This window comes from Zalophus californianus, chromosome 5 (assembly GCF_009762305.2).
Source record: "Zalophus californianus isolate mZalCal1 chromosome 5, mZalCal1.pri.v2, whole genome shotgun sequence".
NCBI classification, from domain to species: Eukaryota; Metazoa; Chordata; class Mammalia; order Carnivora; family Otariidae; genus Zalophus; species Zalophus californianus.
Genome location: NC_045599.1, coordinates 74615421 through 74624590, shown reverse-complemented (window position 1 = coordinate 74624590; position 9170 = coordinate 74615421).

Sequence of the window (9170 nt, the reverse complement as noted above, 5' to 3'; positions counted from 1 at the left end):
ATTTTTTAAAATCTTTTATTTATTTATGTGTCAGAGAGAGAGAGAGGGAAAGAGAGAGAGAGAGAAGGAGAGCATAAGCACGGGGAGCAACAGGTAGAGGGAGAAGCAGGCTCCCTGCTGAGCAGGGAGCCTGATGTGGAGCTGGATCCCAGGACCCTGGGATCATGACCTTGAGCTGAAGGCAGGCACTTAACTGACGTGAGCCCCCAGGTATCCCAGCAAACATTTTTTTAAAAAGTTTCAGTTTTAGAAGAGACGGCAACTAATTTTTTTACGGAAGTGTTAGTGACACACAGTATTCTATTAGTTTTAAGTGCACAACATAGTGATTCAACATTTGTATATATTGCAAACTGATCACCATGACAAGTCTAGTCACCATCTACCACCATACAAAGTTAATACAATATTATTGACAGTATTCCCTGGGCTGTACCTTACATCACCATGAATTAGTATTTTATAACTGAAAGTTTGTAGCTCTCCATCCCCTTCACCCATTTTGCACACCCCCTACTCCCCTTCTCTTCTGGCAACTATCACTCTGTTTTCCGTATCTATGAGTCTGGGTTTTGTCTCATTTTGTTTGTTTGTCTTGTTTTTTTTAGATTCCACTTGTAAGTGAAATCATGGAGTCTTTCTCCTTCTCTGTCAGACTTATTCCACATGACATGATATCCTCAAGGTCCATCCATGTTGTCATGTTGTCACAAATGGCAAGATTTCATTCTTTTTTATGGCTGACTAGTATTCCAGTGTGTGTGTGTCCATATCCATTTATTTATTGATGGATACTTAGGTTGTTTTCATGTCTTGGCTATTGTAAATAATGCTATGATAAACACATATTGGTACATATATCTTTTTGAATTACTGTTTTTGGTTTTTTTGGATATATACCCAGAAATGGAATTGATAGTTCATATGGTAGTTCTATTTTTGATTTTTTGAGGAATCCCTATTCTGTTTTCCATAGTGATTGCACCAATTTACATTCCCAATTCCCACCAATTTACAATTCCCAATTGTCCAGTAGGGTTCCCTTTTTTCCACTTCCTCACGAAGATTTGTTATTCCTTGTCTTTTTGATAATAGCCATTCTGACAGGTAGGAGGTGATATCTCATTGCGGTTATGATTTACATTTCCCTGGTGATTAGTGATATTGATTATCTTTTCATGTGCCTGCTGGCCATCTGTATGTCTTCTCTGGACAAATGTCTATTCAGATCCTCTGCTCATTTTTCCAGGTTGGATTAATTTTTTTTTGTGCTATGGAGTTGTATGAGTTCTTTATATATTTTGGATATTAGCCCCTTATCAGATATATGATTTGCAAATATCATCTCCTATTCAGTAGGTTGCTTTTTTGTTTTGTTCATGGTTTCCTTAGCCGTACAGAAGCTCTTTAGTCTGATGTTGTCCCATTTGTTTATATTTGCTTTTGTTGTCCTTGCCTTTACAGTCAGATCCAAAAAATAATCGCTAAGACTAATGGCGAGGTTATCACCTGTGTTTTCTTCTAGGAATTTTACAGTCTTAGGTCTAACATTCAAGTTTTTAACCCATTTTGAGTAAATTTTTGAAATGGAGTGAGATAGTGGTCAAGTTTTATCCCTTGCATGTAGCTTCCAGTTTTCCCAATGCCATTCCTTTCTGCATTGTACACTCTTCACTCCTCTGTTGTAAATTAATTGACCATAGGTGTATAGGTTTATTGTTGGGCACTCTATTCTGTTCCACTGATCTGCTTTTTTGCCAAAACCAATATGCAACCAATTTCTTGATAGCTATATTCTGTGTGTCTTGTTGATGAGGTAGTATAAACAAACAAACAAACCACACACAAAACCATTCCCACCCACAAGGTTTGAAATATAATATGCTAGAAAGTCAAATGATGGTTTTTCATTAATTAACCCATCTAACCTTTATAGAAAAGTTCAGTGTAGTTGTTGAAAAGAGATTATCAAGTCAAAAAGAGCCCAGCATGTATTCACCACCACTTGTTAGTCATTCACTCATTCAGCAACAGTGTAATGAGGTTCTACTATGTGCCAGATCTCTCCAGGGACTAAAACCAGATAAGGTCCTTGCCTTGTAGAGCTTATGTTCTAGAGCTGTGTTTTCCAAAGGTCCCTAATGGGAACAGTCTCTGTGGGGGTGGGAAGCACTTGTAATAACACAGATTCCTAATCTCCACCCTTAGAGCTACAGAATCAGAATCTCAGGCAAAGAATTGGGAATCCAAGTGTTTACCAAGCATTGAAGTTCATTTTTATCAGGCAATTTTCAGAAGTAGTTTTAGAGGGAGATAGTGATGCTAATCAAGTATTTACACTAATACGTGTGTAATTTACAAAGTAGGTGCTATAGAAAACAGTATACAGTGATTGTTCATTGACTATTTATTCAATATATATTATTGAGTCCCTATGTGTGCCAAACTTGGCTTTAGGTGCTAGGGATATAGCGGTAAACAAGTGGTAAGATCTCTGCCTTCATGAAGCTTCCATTTTAATGAGGGAAACAGTAAGAACATACTCAAATGAGATAGCTTCATGTGGTTGCTCATGCCATTCCCTTTTGGGAAGCCCTTCTGTGCTAGGTAACCACCTAGGAGGAGAGGAAGAGAGGGGCAAGAGGAAGGTGAGGAACTATGTAGTGTTTCCCCGCCTCACTGGGAGCCAAGCCTCAGGGCATGAAAAAGGACTCAGATAAGTCTGGGTTGATTTTAGAACAAAAGCCTTGATTTGGCCTTCTCTAGAGCCATTCTGGAAAAACTGCATGCTTGTCAGAGAATCCCAGAGTTAGCCCTATCCACTATATCCAAGAAGACACTGGGAGAAGAATAAAAATTGGCTGAGAAAAGTGCATAAAAGATTGTATGGAATGTCCTTTCTACTCCATTGATTTTCCATGGCTTTCTGCTGGAGTGTAGGGGATCTAGAAGTTTCTACATGTTTGGGCATGATGGATGGCATGTGGAAATAGTTAAAGGTATCAGCTGGTGAACACACCAGACAAGAGGGGTCACTGTGGAAGGGAAAATACAGCTAACTGAGAGCTAGAGTATGGGTTACCCAAACCAGGGGTCTACTGGGAATCACAGCCAGGCTTCAAAGCATCAGTAGCACCACCAAAAGCAGAAATAAGAGACAAATGGGCAAGAGGCTTTATGGGGCTTCAACTATGATGGGCTCAATGAAATGGGTTGCAGACCCTTCAGAGGCAGATCCAGTGAGGATCCAGAGAAGAGAATGCCATGAGGATGAGATACCATACCAGCTCTGACTCCAAGAGGATAGACTGCCATCTTTACTGGCCCATCTCCTACTCTAAGAGGATAGACTGCTATCTTGGAAAATAGGAGAGAGACCGTTTTAGGTTGGAAAGATTTTTTTTTTTAACTATGAATATTTTCAAACATATACAAAAATAGAATATTATAATGAACCCGCACATATCTATCACTCATATTATAGATTTTTTGTTTGTCAGTTTTGTTTCCTCTATAATCAATCCTTTTTTTTTTGAAAAAAAATTAATAGCAAATTCCAGATAGAATGTCATTTTACTTCTATGGACTTTGGTAGGCATGTCAAGAAATACAGTCAATTTCTAACATTACCACAATGCTATTATCACATCTAAAGAAATTAACAATCATTTCAGGGAATGTTGAATATGCCATCCATGTTAAATGTTTTTGTTTCAAATTACCATTTTTAGTTGGCTTGTTTGAATTGGGATTTAATCAAGGGAGACATGATGCATTTGGTTGTTGTTTCTCTTAAGAGTCTCTTAATTTAGGGGTGCCTGGGTGGCTCAGTCATTAAGCATCTGCCTTCGGCTCAGGTCACGATCCCAGGGTCCTGGGATCGAGCCCCGCATCAGGCTCCCTGCTCTGTGGGAAGCCTGCTTCTCCCTCTCCCACTCCCCCTGCTTGTGTTCCCTCTCTTGCTGTGTCTCTCTCTGTCAAATCAATAAATAAAATCTTAAAAAAAACCAAAGAGTCTCTTAATCTACAGCGGCCCCTCCCAGGGGAAGTCATCCTGAGTAGGAATTTAAGAACAAAACAAGATCAACTGGAAAAAATAAGTCAAGTTATCCGATTTTGTTCCCATGAATCTGAGGTGACCCCATGACAATGATAAGAAGCATAAATAGTCATAGAGAATCTCATCCAGATGTACGGTAACTTTAGGAAATCTTGGATAAAGCGTATTTACTGAAAAGCAGGTAGAATCGATCTACTGGAGCAAAGGCTCTTATTCAGAAAATATATTGAGGCACTATATCCGTAGGCCACTGGATGGGTGTGCCATCAATTTCTTACTTGCCATCCAGTCAATCCTGCAAAACTCATTGTCAGCAGCACCTACTCTGACTCACAGACTATTAAAGCTTATTAAGAAATAACTTGGACTTCCCAGAAGACTAATTTACGTCAGCAAGCAAAAGGATAATCACAGCCATAGATCTTAGACCTATCCATGAGTACAGCTTGTTTTAAAAAAAAATTCAGTTGTATTTTGTTACTTTTAACCAAAAGAAAACTTTGATTTTTTTTCTTTTTTTAATAATCCACAATGTCTTAAAAGCTATCTAACTTTATTGATAGTCCTTTCTTGCTACTGGGCAGGGTAACATCATAGAAATTATAACCGAAGGACCAAAGTTCATGGTTAGTTTCCCTTTGTTCTATTTTATAGGTTGTTGGGAAGCCAGAGAATAAATATTCTGAATGAAAACAACACAATTTAGACAATAGTGCAAATAAGTATAGAGAAAGCCCTCACATGAAAAAGCATTATCAGTCTTCATTTGTTTAAATTCCCATTTTTAGAAATTGAATTCATTCCCTCTTATTGGTTTATTGGTTAATTGCTACAAAAGTGCCTCTGGGAATGACTCCTAAAAATGGTGATTAAAACAATCTCTTGAAATGCAGACTCTCCCTATGGCCAACCCAGCTCATTCCTCTCCATTCTCACATGAATATTTCTCTGGCTTGTGGTTCTGGCCAAAGATGGATTATTTATAGCAGAAACCCCAGAGCTCAAAGCATCCCGCTTACCTTTTGTTGTCAAGGTAACAACTTAGATTTTTCCCCTTCCACTGAAAGGTCAGATTTCGTATGATATGAGTCACAAAGCTCAGGGGGATTTTTAAAATTGAGATAGCACTTTTTCAAAGACAAATTAAAAACCAAGATTTATAAACACCCAGACAATTGAAAATGGAATTTAAACCACCAGGTGGTTTACATTAATTTACCCTGATGCCTCCATGGTTGTGCTTTTTTTTTATTTTTTATTTTTTTTTAAGATTTTATTTATTTATTTGAGAGAGAGAGAATGAGAGCTAGAGAGCACGAGAGGGAAGAGGGTCAGAGGGAGAAGCAGACTCCCTGTCGAGCAGGGAACCTGATGCGGGACTCGATCCTGGGACTCTAGGATCATGACCTGAGCCGAAGGCAGTCGCTTAACCAACTGAGCCACCCAGGCGCCCTCCATGGTTGTGCTTTGAGGAAGTGTGGCTCAATCACTTTTCCACGGCTGGTACAGCTCTCATTTGAGGATGGCAGTCCTCCCAGCTACTTACTGGATCTGTTCTTTGTCCACTAGAATTGCTATTTGTCCTTTGTGTAAGGTGTGACAGAGAGTCTTTAAAATATTTTTCCTTTAAATTTCGTATTTACAAACTTCCAAAATGACGATGGCAAAGAATATTTTGAGTTTATCTTTGAAGGGAAATTTTAGATTAATAATAATGGTAGCATTTACCTGAGAGTATTTTAAGCACATCTATTAACTAACTTAATTCTTAAATTATTCTTAATTCTCAAAACAATACTCGAAGGTAGAAAATATTATCATCTCAAATCCTTTTTTACCAACAAGGAGGGTGAGACGCAGATTGAGTAAACAACTTAGCCCAGGTCACAGGACAAATAAAGGCAGAGGTTGATCCAGTTTAGTTAGTTAAGTCTGCGCTCTTAATGGTTGGCCAGGATTCCCTTCTATAAGTGCAGGCCTCTACCTGAGAGAAGGAAGGCCCTAAAGTGACATTCTTCCCAGGAAGGAGGGAAGGGAGCCCTGCTACTTCCCTTCCTTGGACCCAGCAACTAGCCCCCTCACCCCCTGCACCACCCCATAAAGCCATTCATGGGCCTTTGTGTGAATTTTTCTTTTCCAAGCTGCATTCTCCTAATCACACACCTGGGGAAAGAAGAGGGTTGATAAAGTTCCAGAAACTCATCTCCTGGTCTCACCAAAATTCAACTTGATGTCGCAAATCTGAAAGTGTGCTGAATTCCATACGCTTTGAGCCCCAGCCGTGGCAACAGCAACTCACTTTACTGGTAATAGCCACCATTTATTGAGCACACACTACATGCTGGGGACCCCAAACAAATTATCTTTTCTCTTCACAATGCCCCAGTGAAAGGCTGGGAATGCAATTATGAAGGGACGAAGGGCCAGGGCGGCAAGGAAGCTGCCCACTGGAAGTGGAAGTCACACAGCTGGAAAGGGGTAGACTCAGCATTAAAACTCATGTCTCCACATTAAAACTCCTAAAGCTATTCTCCTTTCACAGCATAATTTCCTTACTTTAACAAATAATAAATCACGGATATAAATAGTTCAGTGCCTCCTCAATCCAACCTTACTCAAAGACAGCTCTAAAAACAAGGTTTTGAAAATTTAGGTGCATAAAGTTAGGGCTTTGTGAAATGTATTGGCTCCTTTGAACTGACCGTAAACAATAATCATGAAAGGGAGTGGGTTTTTTTAGAAAGAAAAATAACCTTGAGCAAAAACAAGATTTATAATAACTGGTAGTTGCTTTTCACTATGTGGCAATGGCTTTTCACAATTACTGGAAGGCCCAGCTCATTCTTAACAATGATCTTTGTGTCAGAGGCTGGGGGAGGACAGGGCACCTTCCAGGCCTCTCCACAGGCGGAAAATAACCACACACCCATCCCTTCTCCCTAAAGTCAAAAGTAACCACTGTTTTCTGCAGCATCTCCAGTCTCTGATATTCAAATAGGGATCAAGAATACCAAGGCGTTTTAGCTAAACCTATTCTTTTGGTTCTTTCCATAAAGCTACACAATGGGGGTTCATCCTACTGTATAAAAGACTGTTTAGATACCAGGAACATCTGACTCATGTGTGTTTGAGATCTCTATAACCACAGATAGATTTTACTGGATGCACTAATTTTGTACATCAAAGAAAACATTTTTATAAAGTGGTGGACCGTTACACAGATTTGGATGAGGCACAGCAGAAGTCTCATTGTCCCCTCAAGCACAGCCTCTATAACTAGTTAAAGCCTGATGTAACAAAGGGAGGATGGAATGGACATTTACTGAGCTTGTGTGCTTGACCTCTCCCAATCCCTCCCTCCTCCTTGTGCTCAGTGTGGCTGGCTCCTTTTCATCCTCAGTCCTTAGCTCAGATAGCCCCTCTGAGGGGGTCAGCCTGAGCACCCAGGCTAATGCAGGGACATCTTGCTATTCTCTCTCTCTGAATTCTGGTCCCAGCTCCCACCCCCTGACCCCCAGCTGCCCCGGACAGACACCGGGGCCTTCGTCATCATTTGCCAATTATGTATTATTTGTTTATCTGTTTACGGCCTGCCTACTTAACAGTCTGCATGCTTTTTTGAGGACAGAGACCATATCCACTCTAAAAGCAACTTTGAGGAGATTGGCTCCTGGCCCAAAACCTGTGTGTGATTTTTCCAGCCCAACCATAGACAAGGGCTCTACTTGACAGGCCCAATGGAGAAAAGTTGTCCTTCCCATATGGGTCTTGGTGCACAGCCATGTGCTGCATTCTCTGAAGGGAGTGCAGTCGAGGACACAGGCTCCCTGGCCCTCCGGTCACGCTCTTACACACACCTGTATTCCTAGCCAGGCCATCTCCATTTGCAGGCCTCTTTATTTGTGGGGCCCTGAGGCAGAGGCCTTCACAGGGGCCTCTGCAGAGACCTCCCAGTGAGGGGAGGGGAGAGAAACCTTGAAGACTCTACCTTTCTCTACTCTACTCAGTACTCAGTACTTTCTCACTTCTAGGTCTTTCCGCTCTGCCTCCCCTCCCTCCCAGCCCTGTGGCCGCGAGGTCCATGAGATGGCAGGAATCTTTTGACAAGGGCTTTCTTGCTAGTGAGACAATATTCCGTGTCTCTGCTGATCTATTTAAACTTCACTGATGTCATTCCATGGGGAAAATGGAACAGTGAGGAAAATGGTGTTTTCTCTAGTGAAGCCTCTTGCTTATACTAGCACAGTTAAGTGATTCAAGGTTTCACTGTTTCATTTTGCCTTGTTGTCTTGATCAGCTACCCTGATACTTGGTGGCTCAGCGTAGCTCTTGACGAACATATAGTAGATGCTCGATAAATGTTAACCAGAAGATTGAATGAGTGAATAAATAATCTCTCCAGGTATTATGCTAAGTACTTTAGTCATTCAATAAATATTTACTGAACATCTACTATGCATCTGGCACTGTTCTAGGGTGCTGGGATCCATATAAAGATTCCCTGCCATCAAAGAGCTTATATGCTACACATTCTATTGTTATCCTAGTTAATTCTCACAATAACCCTGTGAGACAAAAACTGAGAATTATAAAAGTGAACAATTTGTTTAGGGTTATAAAACCTGTAAGTCACAGAACTGGAACTGAAAAATCTCTTCTTTTTCTGGGGCTGTGGCCTTGTCATCCCAAACCGTGAGGGCATGGTCTAGCTTCTCTTCTGATCCCAGGGATCCAGAATCTACAGTTAATATAATATCAGGGAAATTCTGGCCTATCACTTTGCACGCATTCATGAGGCTGGTGGTTGGAGCCCCAGAAAGCCCCTAGGTGCTGTGTTGACAAAGCACCTGCTAGCAGGTTCACCCTAATAGTGGCTGTGGGATTGGTAAGGTCTATGCATCCAAGATCTGTTTCTATCCCTGCAGAAGGCTCCACTCAGTTCTCTACCAAGAAATCTGAAAATGTCACTTTCAGCTGCAGCCCATGGAGGCAGCGTAAGGAAAGGGGAGATAAAAAGGCGTGATAGCCAGGGGTGATTCTGTACTTTTTCTGTTGTTGTTAGCAAAGTTCTAAAGGTGGCCTTTTGGCTAAAGACAGAGTAGGAATGGAA